Raw genomic sequence first — 21,638 nt, 5'->3', positions numbered from 1 at the left:
TGAGAAACTGCATTGCCATGTGTGAATGCAACTCACAGAGTTACACGTTTCTCTTCAGTGATCAGTTTGTTAGCACAGTTTTCTGGAAATCTGCAATTAGATACTTCATAGCGCCATGAACATTACAGTGACAAAGGAAATATCCACAGATGAAAACTAGAAAGAAGCTTTCTTAGAAACTTCTTGGTGATGTGTGAATTCATCTCACAGAGTTACACTTATGTTTCGTGGAGCAGTCCATTAACACTGTCTTTGAGGAATCTGAGAAGGGCTTCTTTGGATCACATTGAGGCCTACGCTGATAAAGGAAATTTCATCCGTTCAAAACGTGAAAGAAGCTTTCTGAGAAACTTCTTTCTGATCTGTGAGTTCATCTCACAGAGTTACAACCTCTGCCTCAAGAAGCAGTTTGCTAACACTCTTTTCGTGGAATCTGCAAAGTGATATTTGGGAGCCTATTGGGGCCCATGGTGATAAAGGAATTATCCTCACATAATAACTAAAGAGAAGCTTTCTGAGAAACTGCATTGCCATGTGTGAATGCAACTCACAGAGTTACACGTTTCTCTTCAGTGATCAGTTTGTTAGCACAGTTTTCTGGAAATCTGCAATTAGATACTTCATAGCGCCATGAACATTACAGTGACAAAGGAAATATCCACAGATGAAAACTAGAAAGAAGCTTTCTTAGAAACTTCTTGGTGATGTGTGAATTCATCTCACAGAGTTACACTTATGTTTCGTGGAGCAGTCCATTAACACTGTCTTTGAGGAATCTGAGAAGGGCTTCTTTGGATCACATTGAGGCCTACGCTGATAAAGGAAATTTCATCCGTTCAAAACGTGAAAGAAGCTTTCTGAGAAACTTCTTTCTGATCTGTGAGTTCATCTCACAGAGTTACAACCTCTGCCTCAAGAAGCAGTTTGCTAACACTCTTTTCGTGGAATCTGCAAAGTGATATTTGGGAGCCTATTGGGGCCCATGGTGATAAAGGAATTATCCTCACATAATAACTAAAGAGAAGCTTTCTGAGAAACTGCATTGCCATGTGTGAATGCAACTCACAGAGTTACACGTTTCTCTTCAGTGATCAGTTTGTTAGCACAGTTTTCTGGAAATCTGCAATTAGATACTTCATAGCGCCATGAACATTACAGTGACAAAGGAAATATCCACAGATGAAAACTAGAAAGAAGCTTTCTTAGAAACTTCTTGGTGATGTGTGAATTCATCTCACAGAGTTACACTTATGTTTCGTGGAGCAGTCCATTAACACTGTCTTTGAGGAATCTGAGAAGGGCTTCTTTGGATCACATTGAGGCCTACGCTGATAAAGGAAATTTCATCCGTTCAAAACGTGAAAGAAGCTTTCTGAGAAACTTCTTTCTGATCTGTGAGTTCATCTCACAGAGTTACAACCTCTGCCTCAAGAAGCAGTTTGCTAACACTCTTTTCGTGGAATCTGCAAAGTGATATTTGGGAGCCTATTGGGGCCCATGGTGATAAAGGAATTATCCTCACATAATAACTAAAGAGAAGCTTTCTGAGAAACTGCATTGCCATGTGTGAATGCAACTCACAGAGTTACACGTTTCTCTTCAGTGATCAGTTTGTTAGCACAGTTTTCTGGAAATCTGCAATTAGATACTTCATAGCGCAATGAACATTACAGTGACAAAGGAAATATCCACAGATGAAAACTAGAAAGAAGCTTTCTTAGAAACTTCTTGGTGATGTGTGAATTCATCTCACAGAGTTACACTTATGTTTCGTGGAGCAGTCCATTAACACTGTCTTTGAGGAATCTGAGAAGGGCTTCTTTGGATCACATTGAGGCCTACGCTGATAAAGGAAATTTCATCCGTTCAAAACGTGAAAGAAGCTTTCTGAGAAACTTCTTTCTGATCTGTGAGTTCATCTCACAGAGTTACAACCTCTGCCTCAAGAAGCAGTTTGCTAACACTCTTTTCGTGGAATCTGCAAAGTGATATTTGGGAGCCTATTGGGGCCCATGGTGATAAAGGAATATCCTCACATAATAACTAAAGAGAAGCTTTCTGAGAAACTGCATTGCCATGTGTGAATGCAACTCACAGAGTTACACGTTTCTCTTCAGTGATCAGTTTGTTAGCACAGTTTTCTGGAAATCTGCAATTAGATACTTCATAGCGCCATGAACATTACAGTGACAAAGGAAATATCCACAGATGAAAACTAGAAAGAAGCTTTCTTAGAAACTTCTTGGTGATGTGTGAATTCATCTCACAGAGTTACACTTATGTTTCGTGGAGCAGTCCATTAACACTGTCTTTGAGGAATCTGAGAAGGGCTTCTTTGGATCACATTGAGGCCTACGCTGATAAAGGAAATTTCATCCGTTCAAAACGTGAAAGAAGCTTTCTGAGAAACTTCTTTCTGATCTGTGAGTTCATCTCACAGAGTTACAACCTCTGCCTCAAGAAGCAGTTTGCTAACACTCTTTTCGTGGAATCTGCAAAGTGATATTTGGGAGCCTATTGGGGCCCATGGTGATAAAGGAATTATCCTCACATAATAACTAAAGAGAAGCTTTCTGAGAAACTGCATTGCCATGTGTGAATGCAACTCACAGAGTTACACGTTTCTCTTCAGTGATCAGTTTGTTAGCACAGTTTTCTGGAAATCTGCAATTAGATACTTCATAGCGCCATGAACATTACAGTGACAAAGGAAATATCCACAGATGAAAACTAGAAAGAAGCTTTCTTAGAAACTTCTTGGTGATGTGTGAATTCATCTCACAGAGTTACACTTATGTTTCGTGGAGCAGTCCATTAACACTGTCTTTGAGGAATCTGAGAAGGGCTTCTTTGGATCACATTGAGGCCTACGCTGATAAAGGAAATTTCATCCGTTCAAAACGTGAAAGAAGCTTTCTGAGAAACTTCTTTCTGATCTGTGAGTTCATCTCACAGAGTTACAACCTCTGCCTCAAGAAGCAGTTTGCTAACACTCTTTTCGTGGAATCTGCAAAGTGATATTTGGGAGCCTATTGGGGCCCATGGTGATAAAGGAATTATCCTCACATAATAACTAAAGAGAAGCTTTCTGAGAAACTGCATTGCCATGTGTGAATGCAACTCACAGAGTTACACGTTTCTCTTCAGTGATCAGTTTGTTAGCACAGTTTTCTGGAAATCTGCAATTAGATACTTCATAGCGCCATGAACATTACAGTGACAAAGGAAATATCCACAGATGAAAACTAGAAAGAAGCTTTCTTAGAAACTTCTTGGTGATGTGTGAATTCATCTCACAGAGTTACACTTATGTTTCGTGGAGCAGTCCATTAACACTGTCTTTGAGGAATCTGAGAAGGGCTTCTTTGGATCACATTGAGGCCTACGCTGATAAAGGAAATTTCATCCGTTCAAAACGTGAAAGAAGCTTTCTGAGAAACTTCTTTCTGATCTGTGAGTTCATCTCACAGAGTTACAACCTCTGCCTCAAGAAGCAGTTTGCTAACACTCTTTTCGTGGAATCTGCAAAGTGATATTTGGGAGCCTATTGGGGCCCATGGTGATAAAGGAATATCCTCACATAATAACTAAAGAGAAGCTTTCTGAGAAACTGCATTGCCATGTGTGAATGCAACTCACAGAGTTACACGTTTCTCTTCAGTGATCAGTTTGTTAGCACAGTTTTCTGGAAATCTGCAATTAGATACTTCATAGCGCCATGAACATTACAGTGACAAAGGAAATATCCACAGATGAAAACTAGAAAGAAGCTTTCTTAGAAACTTCTTGGTGATGTGTGAATTCATCTCACAGAGTTACACTTATGTTTCGTGGAGCAGTCCATTAACACTGTCTTTGAGGAATCTGAGAAGGGCTTCTTTGGATCACATTGAGGCCTACGCTGATAAAGGAAATTTCATCCGTTCAAAACGTGAAAGAAGCTTTCTGAGAAACTTCTTTCTGATCTGTGAGTTCATCTCACAGAGTTACAACCTCTGCCTCAAGAAGCAGTTTGCTAACACTCTTTTCGTGGAATCTGCAAAGTGATATTTGGGAGCCTATTGGGGCCCATGGTGATAAAGGAATTATCCTCACATAATAACTAAAGAGAAGCTTTCTGAGAAACTGCATTGCCATGTGTGAATGCAACTCACAGAGTTACACGTTTCTCTTCAGTGATCAGTTTGTTAGCACAGTTTTCTGGAAATCTGCAATTAGATACTTCATAGCGCCATGAACATTACAGTGACAAAGGAAATATCCACAGATGAAAACTAGAAAGAAGCTTTCTTAGAAACTTCTTGGTGATGTGTGAATTCATCTCACAGAGTTACACTTATGTTTCGTGGAGCAGTCCATTAACACTGTCTTTGAGGAATCTGAGAAGGGCTTCTTTGGATCACATTGAGGCCTACGCTGATAAAGGAAATTTCATCCGTTCAAAACGTGAAAGAAGCTTTCTGAGAAACTTCTTTCTGATCTGTGAGTTCATCTCACAGAGTTACAACCTCTGCCTCAAGAAGCAGTTTGCTAACACTCTTTTCGTGGAATCTGCAAAGTGATATTTGGGAGCCTATTGGGGCCCATGGTGATAAAGGAATTATCCTCACATAATAACTAAAGAGAAGCTTTCTGAGAAACTGCATTGCCATGTGTGAATGCAACTCACAGAGTTACACGTTTCTCTTCAGTGATCAGTTTGTTAGCACAGTTTTCTGGAAATCTGCAATTAGATACTTCATAGCGCCATGAACATTACAGTGACAAAGGAAATATCCACAGATGAAAACTAGAAAGAAGCTTTCTTAGAAACTTCTTGGTGATGTGTGAATTCATCTCACAGAGTTACACTTATGTTTCGTGGAGCAGTCCATTAACACTGTCTTTGAGGAATCTGAGAAGGGCTTCTTTGGATCACATTGAGGCCTACGCTGATAAAGGAAATTTCATCCGTTCAAAACGTGAAAGAAGCTTTCTGAGAAACTTCTTTCTGATCTGTGAGTTCATCTCACAGAGTTACAACCTCTGCCTCAAGAAGCAGTTTGCTAACACTCTTTTCGTGGAATCTGCAAAGTGATATTTGGGAGCCTATTGGGGCCCATGGTGATAAAGGAATTATCCTCACATAATAACTAAAGAGAAGCTTTCTGAGAAACTGCATTGCCATGTGTGAATGCAACTCACAGAGTTACACGTTTCTCTTCAGTGATCAGTTTGTTAGCACAGTTTTCTGGAAATCTGCAATTAGATACTTCATAGCGCCATGAACATTACAGTGACAAAGGAAATATCCACAGATGAAAACTAGAAAGAAGCTTTCTTAGAAACTTCTTGGTGATGTGTGAATTCATCTCACAGAGTTACACTTATGTTTCGTGGAGCAGTCCATTAACACTGTCTTTGAGGAATCTGAGAAGGGCTTCTTTGGATCACATTGAGGCCTACGCTGATAAAGGAAATTTCATCCGTTCAAAACGTGAAAGAAGCTTTCTGAGAAACTTCTTTCTGATCTGTGAGTTCATCTCACAGAGTTACAACCTCTGCCTCAAGAAGCAGTTTGCTAACACTCTTTTCGTGGAATCTGCAAAGTGATATTTGGGAGCCTATTGGGGCCCATGGTGATAAAGGAATTATCCTCACATAATAACTAAAGAGAAGCTTTCTGAGAAACTGCATTGCCATGTGTGAATGCAACTCACAGAGTTACACGTTTCTCTTCAGTGATCAGTTTGTTAGCACAGTTTTCTGGAAATCTGCAATTAGATACTTCATAGCGCCATGAACATTACAGTGACAAAGGAAATATCCACAGATGAAAACTAGAAAGAAGCTTTCTTAGAAACTTCTTGGTGATGTGTGAATTCATCTCACAGAGTTACACTTATGTTTCGTGGAGCAGTCCATTAACACTGTCTTTGAGGAATCTGAGAAGGGCTTCTTTGGATCACATTGAGGCCTACGCTGATAAAGGAAATTTCATCCGTTCAAAACGTGAAAGAAGCTTTCTGAGAAACTTCTTTCTGATCTGTGAGTTCATCTCACAGAGTTACAACCTCTGCCTCAAGAAGCAGTTTGCTAACACTCTTTTCGTGGAATCTGCAAAGTGATATTTGGGAGCCTATTGGGGCCCATGGTGATAAAGGAATTATCCTCACATAATAACTAAAGAGAAGCTTTCTGAGAAACTGCATTGCCATGTGTGAATGCAACTCACAGAGTTACACGTTTCTCTTCAGTGATCAGTTTGTTAGCACAGTTTTCTGGAAATCTGCAATTAGATACTTCATAGCGCCATGAACATTACAGTGACAAAGGAAATATCCACAGATGAAAACTAGAAAGAAGCTTTCTTAGAAACTTCTTGGTGATGTGTGAATTCATCTCACAGAGTTACACTTATGTTTCGTGGAGCAGTCCATTAACACTGTCTTTGAGGAATCTGAGAAGGGCTTCTTTGGATCACATTGAGGCCTACGCTGATAAAGGAAATTTCATCCGTTCAAAACGTGAAAGAAGCTTTCTGAGAAACTTCTTTCTGATCTGTGAGTTCATCTCACAGAGTTACAACCTCTGCCTCAAGAAGCAGTTTGCTAACACTCTTTTCGTGGAATCTGCAAAGTGATATTTGGGAGCCTATTGGGGCCCATGGTGATAAAGGAATTATCCTCACATAATAACTAAAGAGAAGCTTTCTGAGAAACTGCATTGCCATGTGTGAATGCAACTCACAGAGTTACACGTTTCTCTTCAGTGATCAGTTTGTTAGCACAGTTTTCTGGAAATCTGCAATTAGATACTTCATAGCGCCATGAACATTACAGTGACAAAGGAAATATCCACAGATGAAAACTAGAAAGAAGCTTTCTTAGAAACTTCTTGGTGATGTGTGAATTCATCTCACAGAGTTACACTTATGTTTCGTGGAGCAGTCCATTAACACTGTCTTTGAGGAATCTGAGAAGGGCTTCTTTGGATCACATTGAGGCCTACGCTGATAAAGGAAATTTCATCCGTTCAAAACGTGAAAGAAGCTTTCTGAGAAACTTCTTTCTGATCTGTGAGTTCATCTCACAGAGTTACAACCTCTGCCTCAAGAAGCAGTTTGCTAACACTCTTTTCGTGGAATCTGCAAAGTGATATTTGGGAGCCTATTGGGGCCCATGGTGATAAAGGAATTATCCTCACATAATAACTAAAGAGAAGCTTTCTGAGAAACTGCATTGCCATGTGTGAATGCAACTCACAGAGTTACACGTTTCTCTTCAGTGATCAGTTTGTTAGCACAGTTTTCTGGAAATCTGCAATTAGATACTTCATAGCGCCATGAACATTACAGTGACAAAGGAAATATCCACAGATGAAAACTAGAAAGAAGCTTTCTTAGAAACTTCTTGGTGATGTGTGAATTCATCTCACAGAGTTACACTTATGTTTCGTGGAGCAGTCCATTAACACTGTCTTTGGGGAAATCTGAGAAGGGCTTCTTTGGATCACTTTGAGGCCTACGCTGATAAAGGAAATTTCATCCGTTCAAAACGTGAAAGAAGCTTTCTGAGAAACTTCTTTCTGATCTGTGAGTTCATCTCACAGAGTTACAACCTCTGCCTCAAGAAGCAGTTTGCTAACACTCTTTTCGTGGAATCTGCAAAGTGATATTTGGGAGCCTATTGGGGCCCATGGTGATAAAGGAATTATCCTCACATAATAACTAAAGAGAAGCTTTCTGAGAAACTGCATTGCCATGTGTGAATGCAACTCACAGAGTTACACGTTTCTCTTCAGTGATCAGTTTGTTAGCACAGTTTTCTGGAAATCTGCAATTAGATACTTCATAGCTCCATGAACATTACAGTGACAAAGGAAATATCCACAGATGAAAACTAGAAAGAAGCTTTCTTAGAAACTTCTTGGTGATGTGTGAATTCATCTCACAGAGTTACACTTATGTTTCGTGGAGCAGTCCATTAACACTGTCTTTGAGGAATCTGAGAAGGGCTTCTTTGGATCACATTGAGGCCTACGCTGATAAAGGAAATTTCATCCGTTCAAAACGTGAAAGAAGCTTTCTGAGAAACTTCTTTCTGATCTGTGAGTTCATCTCACAGAGTTACAACCTCTGCCTCAAGAAGCAGTTTGCTAACACTCTTTTCGTGGAATCTGCAAAGTGATATTTGGGAGCCTATTGGGGCCCATGGTGATAAAGGAAATATCCTCACATAATAACTAAAGAGAAGCTTTCTGAGAAACTGCATTGCCATGTGTGAATGCAACTCACAGAGTTACACGTTTCTCTTCAGTGATCAGTTTGTTAGCACAGTTTTCTGGAAATCTGCAATTAGATACTTCATAGCTCCATGAACATTACAGTGACAAAGGAAATATCCACAGATGAAAACTAGAAAGAAGCTTTCTTAGAAACTTCTTGGTGATGTGTGAATTCATCTCACAGAGTTACACTTATGTTTCGTGGAGCAGTCCATTAACACTGTCTTTGAGGAATCTGAGAAGGGCTTCTTTGGATCACATTGAGGCCTACAGTGATAAAGGAAATTTCATCCTTTCAAAACGTGAAAGAAGCTTTCTGAGAAACTTCTTTCTGATCTGTGAGTTCATCTCACAGAGTTACACCTCTGCCTCAAGAAGCAGTGTGCTAACACTCTTTTCGTGGAATCTGCAAAGTGATATTTGGGAGCCTATTGGGGCCCATGGTGATAAAGGAATTATCCTCACATAATAACTAAAGAGAAGCTTTCTGAGAAACTGCATTGCCATGTGTGAATGCAACTCACAGAGTTACACGTTTCTCTTCAGTGATCAGTTTGTTAGCACAGTTTTCTGGAAATCTGCAATTAGATACTTCATAGCTCCATGAACATTACAGTGACAAAGGAAATATCCACAGATGAAAACTAGAAAGAAGCTTTCTTAGAAACTTCTTGGTGATGTGTGAATTCATCTCACAGAGTTACACTTATGTTTCATGGAGCATGTCCATTAACACTGTCTTTGAGGAAACTGAGAAGGGCTTCTTTGGATCACTTGAGGCCTACGCTGATAAAGGAAATTTCATCCGTTCAAAACGTGAAAGAAGCTTTCTGAGAAACTTCTTTCTGATCTGTGAGTTCATCTCACAGAGTTACAACCTCTGCCTCAAGAAGCAGTTTGCTAACACTCTTTTCGTGGAATCTGCAAAGTGATATTTGGGAGCCTATTGGGGCCCATGGTGATAAAGGAATTATCCTCACATAATAACTAAAGAGAAGCTTTCTGAGAAACTGCATTGCCATGTGTGAATGCAACTCACAGAGTTACACGTTTCTCTTCAGTGATCAGTTTGTTAGCACAGTTTTCTGGAAATCTGCAATTAGATACTTCATAGCGCCATGAACATTACAGTGACAAAGGAAATATCCACAGATGAAAACTAGAAAGAAGCTTTCTTAGAAACTTCTTGGTGATGTGTGAATTCATCTCACAGAGTTACACTTATATTTCGTGGAGCAGTCCATTAACACTGTCTTTGAGGAATGTGAGAAGGGCTTCTTTGGATCACATTGAGGCCTACGGTGATAAAGGAAATTTCATCCTTTCAAAACGTGAAAGAAGCTTTCTGAGAAACTTCTTTCTGATCTGTGAGTTCATCTCACAGAGTTACAACCTCTGCCTCAAGAAGCAGTTTGCTAACACTCTTTTCGTGGAATCTGCAAAGTGATATTTGGGAGCCTATTGGGGCCCATGGTGATAAAGGAATTATCCTCACATAATAACTAAAGAGAAGCTTTCTGAGAAACTGCATTGCCATGTGTGAATGCAACTCACAGAGTAACCCGTTTCTTTTCAGTGATCAGTTTGTTAGCACAGTTTTCTGGAAATCTGCAATTAGATACTTCATAGCGCCAGGAACATTACAGTGACAAAGGAAATATCCACAGATGAAAACTAGAAAGAAGCTTTCTTAGAAACTTCTTGGTGATGTGTGAATTCATCTCACAGAGTTACACTTATCTTTCGTGGAGCAGTCCATTAACACTGTCTTTGGGGAAACTGAGAAGGGCTTCTTTGGATCACTTTGAGGCTTACGCTGATAAAGGAAATTTCATAAGTTCAAAACGTGAAAGAAGCTTTCTGAGAAACTTCTTTCTGGTCTGTGAGTTCATCTCACAGAGATACAACCTCTGCCTCAAGAAGCAGTTTGCTAACACTCTTTTCGTGGAATCTGCAAAGTGATATTTGGGAGCCTATTGGGGCCCATGGTGATAAAGGAATTATCCTCACATAATAACTAAAGAGACCTTTCTGAGAAACTGCATTGCCATGTGTGAATGCATCTCACAGAGTTACACGTTTCTCTTCAGTGATCGGTTTGTTAGCACAGTTTTCTGGAAATCTGCAATTAGATACTTCATAGCGCCAGGAACATTACAGTGACAAAGGAAATATCCACAGATGAAAACTAGAAAGAAGCTTTCTTAGAAACTTCTTGGTGATGTGTGAATTCATCTCACAGAGTTACACTTATGTTTCGTGGAGCAGTCCATTAACACTGTCTTTGGGGAAACTGAGAAGGGCTTCTTTGGATCACTTTGAGGCCTACGCTGATAAAGGAAATTTCATGCGTTCAAAACGTGAAAGAAGCTTTCTGAGAAACTTCTTTCTGATCTGTGAGTTCATCTCACAGAGTTACAACCTCTGCCTCAAGAAGCAGTTTGCTAACACTCTTTTCGTGGAATCTGCAAAGTGATATTTGGGAGCCTATTGGGGCCCATGGTGATAAAGGAATTATCCTCACATAATAACTAAAGAGAAGCTTTCTGAGAAACTGCATTGCCATGTGTGAATGCAACTCACAGAGTTACACGTTTCTCTTCAGTGATCAGCTTGTTAGCACAGTTTTCTGGAAATCTGCAATTAGATACTTCGTAGCGCCATGAACATTACAGTGACAAAGGAAATATCCACAGATGAAAACTAGAAAGAAACTTTCTTAGAAACTTCTTGGTGATGTGTGAATTCACCTCACAGAGTTACACTTATGTTTCCTGGAGCAGTGCCATTAACACTGTCTTTGGGGAAACTGAGAAGGGCTTCTTTGGATCACTTTGAGGCCTACGCTGATAAAGGAAATTTCATGCGTTCAAAACGTGAAAGAAGCTTTCTGAGAAACTTCTTTCTGATCTGTGAGTTCATCTCGCAGAGTTACAATCTCTGCCTCAAGAAGCAGTTTGCTAACACTCTTTTCGTGGAATCTGCAAGGTGATATTTGGGAGCCTATTGGGGCCCATGGTGATAAAGGAATTATCCTCACATAATAACTAAAGAGACCTTTCTGAGAAACTGCATTGCCATGTGTGAATGCATCTCACAGAGTTACACGTTTCTCTTCAGTGATCGGTTTGTTAGCACAGTTTTCTGGAAATCTGCAATTAGATACTTCATAGCTCCATGAACATTACAGTGACAAAGGAAATATCCACAGATGAAAACTAGAAAGAAGCTTTCTTAGAAACTTCTTTGTGATGAGCGAATTCATCTCACAGAGTTACACTTATGTTTCGTGGAGCAGTCCATTAACACTGTCTTTGAGGAATCTGAGAAGGGATTCTTTGGATCACATTGAGGCCTACGCTGATAAAGGAAATTTCATCCGTTAAAAACGTGAAAGAAACTTTCTGAGAAACTTCTTTCTGATCTGTGAGTTCATCTCACAGAGTTACAACCTCTGCCTCAAGAAGCAGTTTGCTAACACTCTTTTCATGGAATCTGAAAAGTGATATGTGGGAGCCTATTGGGGCCCATTGTGATAAAGGAAATATAATCCCATAATAACTAAAGAGAAGCTTTCTGAGAAACTGCATTGCCATGTGTGAATGCAACTCACGGAGTTACACGTTTCTCTTCAGTGATCAGTTTGTTAGCACAGTTTTCTGGAAATCTGCAATTAGATACTTCATAGCTCCATGAACATTACAGTGACAAAGGAAATATCCACAGATGAAAACTAGAAAGAAGCTTTCTTAGAAACTTCTTGGTGATGTGTGAATTCATCTCACAGAGTTACACTTATGTTTCGTGGAGCAGTCCATTAACACTGTCTTTGAGGAATCTGAGAAGGGCTTCTTTGGATCACATTGAGGCCTACGCTGATAAAGGAAATTTCATCCGTTCAAAACGTGAAAGAAGCTTTCTGAGAAACTTCTTTCTGATCTGTGAGTTCATCTCACAGAGTTACAACCTCTGCCTCAAGAAGCAGTTTGCTAACACTCTTTTCGTGGAATCTGCAAAGTGATATTTGGGAGCCTATTGGGGCCCATGGTGATAAAGGAATTATCCTCACATAATAACTAAAGAGAAGCTTTCTGAGAAACTGCATTGCCATGTGTGAATGCAACTCACAGAGTTACACGTTTCTCTTCAGTGATCAGTTTGTTAGCACAGTTTTCTGGAAATCTGCAATTAGATACTTCATAGCGCCATGAACATTACAGTGACAAAGGAAATATCCACAGATGAAAACTAGAAAGAAGCTTTCTTAGAAACTTCTTGGTGATGTGTGAATTCATCTCACAGAGTTACACTTATGTTTCGTGGAGCAGTCCATTAACACTGTCTTTGAGGAATCTGAGAAGGGCTTCTTTGGATCACATTGAGGCCTACGCTGATAAAGGAAATTTCATCCGTTCAAAACGTGAAAGAAGCTTTCTGAGAAACTTCTTTCTGATCTGTGAGTTCATCTCACAGAGTTACAACCTCTGCCTCAAGAAGCAGTTTGCTAACACTCTTTTCGTGGAATCTGCAAAGTGATATTTGGGAGCCTATTGGGGCCCATGGTGATAAAGGAATTATCCTCACATAATAACTAAAGAGAAGCTTTCTGAGAAACTGCATTGCCATGTGTGAATGCAACTCACAGAGTTACACGTTTCTCTTCAGTGATCAGTTTGTTAGCACAGTTTTCTGGAAATCTGCAATTAGATACTTCATAGCGCCATGAACATTACAGTGACAAAGGAAATATCCACAGATGAAAACTAGAAAGAAGCTTTCTTAGAAACTTCTTGGTGATGTGTGAATTCATCTCACAGAGTTACACTTATGTTTCGTGGAGCAGTCCATTAACACTGTCTTTGGGAAACTGAGAAGGGCTTCTTTGGATCACTTTGAGGCCTACGCTGATAAAGGAAATTTCATCCGTTCAAAACGTGAAAGAAGCTTTCTGAGAAACTTCTTTCTGATCTGTGAGTTCATCTCACAGAGTTACAACCTCTGCCTCAAGAAGCAGTTTGCTAACACTCTTTTCGTGGAATCTGCAAAGTGATATTTGGGAGCCTATTGGGGCCCATGGTGATAAAGGAATTATCCTCACATAATAACTAAAGAGAAGCTTTCTGAGAAACTGCATTGCCATGTGTGAATGCAACTCACAGAGTTACACGTTTCTCTTCAGTGATCAGTTTGTTAGCACAGTTTTCTGGAAATCTGCAATTAGATACTTCATAGCTCCATGAACATTACAGTGACAAAGGAAATATACACAGATGAAAACTAGAAAGAAGCTTTCTTAGAAACTTCTTGGTGATGTGTGAATTCATCTCACAGAGTTACACTTATGTTTCATGGAGCAGTCCATTAACACTGTCTTTGAGGAATGTGAGAAGGGCTTCTTTGGATCACATTGAGGCCTACGCTGATAAAGGAAATTTCATCCGTTAAAAACGTGAAAGAAACTTTCTGAGAAACTTCTTTCTGATCTGTGAGTTCATCTCACAGATTTACAACCTCTGCCTCAAGAAGCAGTTTGCTAACACTCTTTTCATGGAATCTGAAAAGTGATATGTGGGAGCCTATTGGGGCCCTTTGTGATAAAGGAAATATAATCCCATAATAACTAAAGAGAAGCTTTCTGAGAATCTGCATTGCCAAGTGTGAATGCAACTCACGGAGTTACACTTTTCTCTTCAGTGATCAGTTTGTTAGCACAGTTTTCTGGAAATCTGCAATTAGATACTTCATAGCGCCATGAACATTACAGTGACAAAGGAAATATCCACAGATGAAAACTAGAAAGAAGCTTTCTTAGAAACTTCTTGGTGATGTGTGAATTCATCTCACAGAGTTACACTTATGTTTCGTGGAGCAGTCCATTAACACTGTCTTTGAGGAATCTGAGAAGGGCTTCTTTGGATCACATTGAGGCCTACGCTGATAAAGGAAATTTCATCCGTTCAAAACGTGAAAGAAGCTTTCTGAGAAACTTCTTTCTGATCTGTGAGTTCATCTCACAGAGTTACAACCTCTGCCTCAAGAAGCAGTTTGCTAACACTCTTTTCGTGGAATCTGCAAAGTGATATTTGGGAGCCTATTGGGGCCCATGGTGATAAAGGAATATCCTCACATAATAACTAAAGAGAAGCTTTCTGAGAAACTGCATTGCCATGTGTGAATGCAACTCACAGAGTTACACGTTTCTCTTCAGTGATCAGTTTGTTAGCACAGTTTTCTGGAAATCTGCAATTAGATACTTCATAGCGCCATGAACATTACAGTGACAAAGGAAATATCCACAGATGAAAACTAGAAAGAAGCTTTCTTAGAAACTTCTTGGTGATGTGTGAATTCATCTCACAGAGTTACACTTATGTTTCGTGGAGCAGTCCATTAACACTGTCTTTGAGGAATCTGAGAAGGGCTTCTTTGGATCACATTGAGGCCTACGCTGATAAAGGAAATTTCATCCGTTCAAAACGTGAAAGAAGCTTTCTGAGAAACTTCTTTCTGATCTGTGAGTTCATCTCACAGAGTTACAACCTCTGCCTCAAGAAGCAGTTTGCTAACACTCTTTTCGTGGAATCTGCAAAGTGATATTTGGGAGCCTATTGGGGCCCATGGTGATAAAGGAATTATCCTCACATAATAACTAAAGAGAAGCTTTCTGAGAAACTGCATTGCCATGTGTGAATGCAACTCACAGAGTTACACGTTTCTCTTCAGTGATCAGTTTGTTAGCACAGTTTTCTGGAAATCTGCAATTAGATACTTCATAGCGCAATGAACATTACAGTGACAAAGGAAATATCCACAGATGAAAACTAGAAAGAAGCTTTCTTAGAAACTTCTTGGTGATGTGTGAATTCATCTCACAGAGTTACACTTATGTTTCGTGGAGCAGTCCATTAACACTGTCTTTGAGGAATCTGAGAAGGGCTTCTTTGGATCACATTGAGGCCTACGCTGATAAAGGAAATTTCATCCGTTCAAAACGTGAAAGAAGCTTTCTGAGAAACTTCTTTCTGATCTGTGAGTTCATCTCACAGAGTTACAACCTCTGCCTCAAGAAGCAGTTTGCTAACACTCTTTTCGTGGAATCTGCAAAGTGATATTTGGGAGCCTATTGGGGCCCATGGTGATAAAGGAATTATCCTCACATAATAACTAAAGAGAAGCTTTCTGAGAAACTGCATTGCCATGTGTGAATGCAACTCACAGAGTTACACGTTTCTCTTCAGTGATCAGTTTGTTAGCACAGTTTTCTGGAAATCTGCAATTAGATACTTCATAGCGCCATGAACATTACAGTGACAAAGGAAATATCCACAGATGAAAACTAGAAAGAAGCTTTCTTAGAAACTTCTTGGTGATGTGTGAATTCATCTCACAGAGTTACACTTATGTTTCGTGGAGCAGTCCATTAACACTGTCTTTGAGGAATCTGAGAAGGGCTTCTTTGGATCACATTGAGGCCTACGCTGATAAAGGAAATTTCATCCGTTCAAAACGTGAAAGAAGCTTTCTGAGAAACTTCTTTCTGATCTGTGAGTTCATCTCACAGAGTTACAACCTCTGCCTCAAGAAGCAGTTTGCTAACACTCTTTTCGTGGAATCTGCAAAGTGATATTTGGGAGCCTATTGGGGCCCATGGTGATAAAGGAATTATCCTCACATAATAACTAAAGAGAAGCTTTCTGAGAAACTGCATTGCCATGTGTGAATGCAACTCACAGAGTTACACGTTTCTCTTCAGTGATCAGTTTGTTAGCACAGTTTTCTGGAAATCTGCAATTAGATACTTCATAGCGCCATGAACATTACAGTGACAAAGGAAATATCCACAGATGAAAACTAGAAAGAAGCTTTCTTAGAAACTTCTTGGTGATGTGTGAATTCATCTCACAGAGTTACACTTATGTTTCGTGGAGCAGTCCATTAACACTGTCTTTGAGGAATCTGAGAAGGGCTTCTTTGGATCACATTGAGGCCTACGCTGATAAAGGAAATTTCATCCGTTCAAAACGTGAAAGAAGCTTTCTGAGAAACTTCTTTCTGATCTGTGAGTTCATCTCACAGAGTTACAACCTCTGCCTCAAGAAGCAGTTTGCTAACACTCTTTTCGTGGAATCTGCAAAGTGATATTTGGGAGCCTATTGGGGCCCATGGTGATAAAGGAATATCCTCACATAATAACTAAAGAGAAGCTTTCTGAGAAACTGCATTGCCATGTGTGAATGCAACTCACAGAGTTACACGTTTCTCTTCAGTGATCAGTTTGTTAGCACAGTTTTCTGGAAATCTGCAATTAGATACTTCATAGCGCCATGAACATTACAGTGACAAAGGAAATATCCACAGATGAAAACTAGAAAGAAGCTTTCTTAGAAACTTCTTGGTGATGTGTGAATTCATCTCACAGAGTTACACTTATGTTTCGTGGAGCAGTCCATTAACACTGTCTTTGAGGAATCTGAGAAGGGCTTCTTTGGATCACATTGAGGCCTACGCTGATAAAGGAAATTTCATCCGTTCAAAACGTGAAAGAAGCTTTCTGAGAAACTTCTTTCTGATCTGTGAGTTCATCTCACAGAGTTACAACCTCTGCCTCAAGAAGCAGTTTGCTAACACTCTTTTCGTGGAATCTGCAAAGTGATATTTGGGAGCCTATTGGGGCCCATGGTGATAAAGGAATTATCCTCACATAATAACTAAAGAGAAGCTTTCTGAGAAACTGCATTGCCATGTGTGAATGCAACTCACAGAGTTACACGTTTCTCTTCAGTGATCAGTTTGTTAGCACAGTTTTCTGGAAATCTGCAATTAGATACTTCATAGCGCCATGAACATTACAGTGACAAAGGAAATATCCACAGATGAAAACTAGAAAGAAGCTTTCTTAGAAACTTCTTGGTGATGTGTGAATTCATCTCACAGAGTTACACTTATGTTTCGTGGAGCAGTCCATTAACACTGTCTTTGAGGAATCTGAGAAGGGCTTCTTTGGATCACATTGAGGCCTACGCTGATAAAGGAAATTTCATCCGTTCAAAACGTGAAAGAAGCTTTCTGAGAAACTTCTTTCTGATCTGTGAGTTCATCTCACAGAGTTACAACCTCTGCCTCAAGAAGCAGTTTGCTAACACTCTTTTCGTGGAATCTGCAAAGTGATATTTGGGAGCCTATTGGGGCCCATGGTGATAAAGGAATATCCTCACATAATAACTAAAGAGAAGCTTTCTGAGAAACTGCATTGCCATGTGTGAATGCAACTCACAGAGTTACACGTTTCTCTTCAGTGATCAGTTTGTTAGCACAGTTTTCTGGAAATCTGCAATTAGATACTTCATAGCGCAATGAACATTACAGTGACAAAGGAAATATCCACAGATGAAAACTAGAAAGAAGCTTTCTTAGAAACTTCTTGGTGATGTGTGAATTCATCTCACAGAGTTACACTTATGTTTCGTGGAGCAGTCCATTAACACTGTCTTTGAGGAATCTGAGAAGGGCTTCTTTGGATCACATTGAGGCCTACGCTGATAAAGGAAATTTCATCCGTTCAAAACGTGAAAGAAGCTTTCTGAGAAACTTCTTTCTGATCTGTGAGTTCATCTCACAGAGTTACAACCTCTGCCTCAAGAAGCAGTTTGCTAACACTCTTTTCGTGGAATCTGCAAAGTGATATTTGGGAGCCTATTGGGGCCCATGGTGATAAAGGAATTATCCTCACATAATAACTAAAGAGAAGCTTTCTGAGAAACTGCATTGCCATGTGTGAATGCAACTCACAGAGTTACACGTTTCTCTTCAGTGATCAGTTTGTTAGCACAGTTTTCTGGAAATCTGCAATTAGATACTTCATAGCGCAATGAACATTACAGTGACAAAGGAAATATCCACAGATGAAAACTAGAAAGAAGCTTTCTTAGAAACTTCTTGGTGATGTGTGAATTCATCTCACAGAGTTACACTTATGTTTCGTGGAGCAGTCCATTAACACTGTCTTTGAGGAATCTGAGAAGGGCTTCTTTGGATCACATTGAGGCCTACGCTGATAAAGGAAATTTCATCCGTTCAAAACGTGAAAGAAGCTTTCTGAGAAACTTCTTTCTGATCTGTGAGTTCATCTCACAGAGTTACAACCTCTGCCTCAAGAAGCAGTTTGCTAACACTCTTTTCGTGGAATCTGCAAAGTGATATTTGGGAGCCTATTGGGGCCCATGGTGATAAAGGAATATCCTCACATAATAACTAAAGAGAAGCTTTCTGAGAAACTGCATTGCCATGTGTGAATGCAACTCACAGAGTTACACGTTTCTCTTCAGTGATCAGTTTGTTAGCACAGTTTTCTGGAAATCTGCAATTAGATACTTCATAGCGCCATGAACATTACAGTGACAAAGGAAATATCCACAGATGAAAACTAGAAAGAAGCTTTCTTAGAAACTTCTTGGTGATGTGTGAATTCATCTCACAGAGTTACACTTATGTTTCGTGGAGCAGTCCATTAACACTGTCTTTGAGGAATCTGAGAAGGGCTTCTTTGGATCACATTGAGGCCTACGCTGATAAAGGAAATTTCATCCGTTCAAAACGTGAAAGAAGCTTTCTGAGAAACTTCTTTCTGATCTGTGAGTTCATCTCACAGAGTTACAACCTCTGCCTCAAGAAGCAGTTTGCTAACACTCTTTTCGTGGAATCTGCAAAGTGATATTTGGGAGCCTATTGGGGCCCATGGTGATAAAGGAATATCCTCACATAATAACTAAAGAGAAGCTTTCTGAGAAACTGCATTGCCATGTGTGAATGCAACTCACAGAGTTACACGTTTCTCTTCAGTGATCAGTTTGTTAGCACAGTTTTCTGGAAATCTGCAATTAGATACTTCATAGCGCAATGAACATTACAGTGACAAAGGAAATATCCACAGATGAAAACTAGAAAGAAGCTTTCTTAGAAACTTCTTGGTGATGTGTGAATTCATCTCACAGAGTTACACTTATGTTTCGTGGAGCAGTCCATTAACACTGTCTTTGAGGAATCTGAGAAGGGCTTCTTTGGATCACATTGAGGCCTACGCTGATAAAGGAAATTTCATCCGTTCAAAACGTGAAAGAAGCTTTCTGAGAAACTTCTTTCTGATCTGTGAGTTCATCTCACAGAGTTACAACCTCTGCCTCAAGAAGCAGTTTGCTAACACTCTTTTCGTGGAATCTGCAAAGTGATATTTGGGAGCCTATTGGGGCCCATGGTGATAAAGGAATATCCTCACATAATAACTAAAGAGAAGCTTTCTGAGAAACTGCATTGCCATGTGTGAATGCAACTCACAGAGTTACACGTTTCTCTTCAGTGATCAGTTTGTTAGCACAGTTTTCTGGAAATCTGCAATTAGATACTTCATAGCGCAATGAACATTACAGTGACAAAGGAAATATCCACAGATGAAAACTAGAAAGAAGCTTTCTTAGAAACTTCTTGGTGATGTGTGAATTCATCTCACAGAGTTACACTTATGTTTCGTGGAGCAGTCCATTAACACTGTCTTTGAGGAATCTGAGAAGGGCTTCTTTGGATCACATTGAGGCCTACGCTGATAAAGGAAATTTCATCCGTTCAAAACGTGAAAGAAGCTTTCTGAGAAACTTCTTTCTGATCTGTGAGTTCATCTCACAGAGTTACAACCTCTGCCTCAAGAAGCAGTTTGCTAACACTCTTTTCGTGGAATCTGCAAAGTGATATTTGGGAGCCTATTGGGGCCCATGGTGATAAAGGAATTATCCTCACATAATAACTAAAGAGAAGCTTTCTGAGAAACTGCATTGCCATGTGTGAATGCAACTCACAGAGTTACACGTTTCTCTTCAGTGATCAGTTTGTTAGCACAGTTTTCTGGAAATCTGCAATTAGATACTTCATAGCGCCATGAACATTACAGTGACAAAGGAAATATCCACAGATGAAAACTAGAAAGAAGCTTTCTTAGAAACTTCTTGGTGATGTGTGAATTCATCTCACAGAGTTACACTTATGTTTCGTGGAGCAGTCCATTAACACTGTCTTTGAGGAATCTGAGAAGGGCTTCTTTGGATCACATTGAGGCCTACGCTGATAAAGGAAATTTCATCCGTTCAAAACGTGAAAGAAGCTTTCTGAGAAACTTCTTTCTGATCTGTGAGTTCATCTCACAGAGTTACAACCTCTGCCTCAAGAAGCAGTTTGCTAACACTCTTTTCGTGGAATCTGCAAAGTGATATTTGGGAGCCTATTGGGGCCCATGGTGATAAAGGAATATCCTCACATAATAACTAAAGAGAAGCTTTCTGAGAAACTGCATTGCCATGTGTGAATGCAACTCACAGAGTTACACGTTTCTCTTCAGTGATCAGTTTGTTAGCACAGTTTTCTGGAAATCTGCAATTAGATACTTCATAGCGCAATGAACATTACAGTGACAAAGGAAATATCCACAGATGAAAACTAGAAAGAAGCTTTCTTAGAAACTTCTTGGTGATGTGTGAATTCATCTCACAGAGTTACACTTATGTTTCGTGGAGCAGTCCATTAACACTGTCTTTGAGGAATCTGAGAAGGGCTTCTTTGGATCACATTGAGGCCTACGCTGATAAAGGAAATTTCATCCGTTCAAAACGTGAAAGAAGCTTTCTGAGAAACTTCTTTCTGATCTGTGAGTTCATCTCACAGAGTTACAACCTCTGCCTCAAGAAGCAGTTTGCTAACACTCTTTTCGTGGAATCTGCAAAGTGATATTTGGGAGCCTATTGGGGCCCATGGTGATAAAGGAATTATCCTCACATAATAACTAAAGAGAAGCTTTCTGAGAAACTGCATTGCCATGTGTGAATGCAACTCACAGAGTTACACGTTTCTCTTCAGTGATCAGTTTGTTAGCACAGTTTTCTGGAAATCTGCAATTAGATACTTCATAGCGCCATGAACATTACAGTGACAAAGGAAATATCCACAGATGAAAACTAGAAAGAAGCTTTCTTAGAAACTTCTTGGTGATGTGTGAATTCATCTCACAGAGTTACACTTATGTTTCGTGGAGCAGTCCATTAACACTGTCTTTGAGGAATCTGAGAAGGGCTTCTTTGGATCACATTGAGGCCTACGCTGATAAAGGAAATTTCATCCGTTCAAAACGTGAAAGAAGCTTTCTGAGAAACTTCTTTCTGATCTGTGAGTTCATCTCACAGAGTTACAACCTCTGCCTCAAGAAGCAGTTTGCTAACACTCTTTTCGTGGAATCTGCAAAGTGATATTTGGGAGCCTATTGGGGCCCATGGTGATAAAGGAATTATCCTCACATAATAACTAAAGAGAAGCTTTCTGAGAAACTGCATTGCCAT

The sequence above is a fragment of the Rhinopithecus roxellana genome, chromosome 11 (assembly GCF_007565055.1).
Source record: "Rhinopithecus roxellana isolate Shanxi Qingling chromosome 11, ASM756505v1, whole genome shotgun sequence".
NCBI classification, from domain to species: Eukaryota; Metazoa; Chordata; class Mammalia; order Primates; family Cercopithecidae; genus Rhinopithecus; species Rhinopithecus roxellana.
This window is presented reverse-complemented; position numbering follows the sequence as displayed.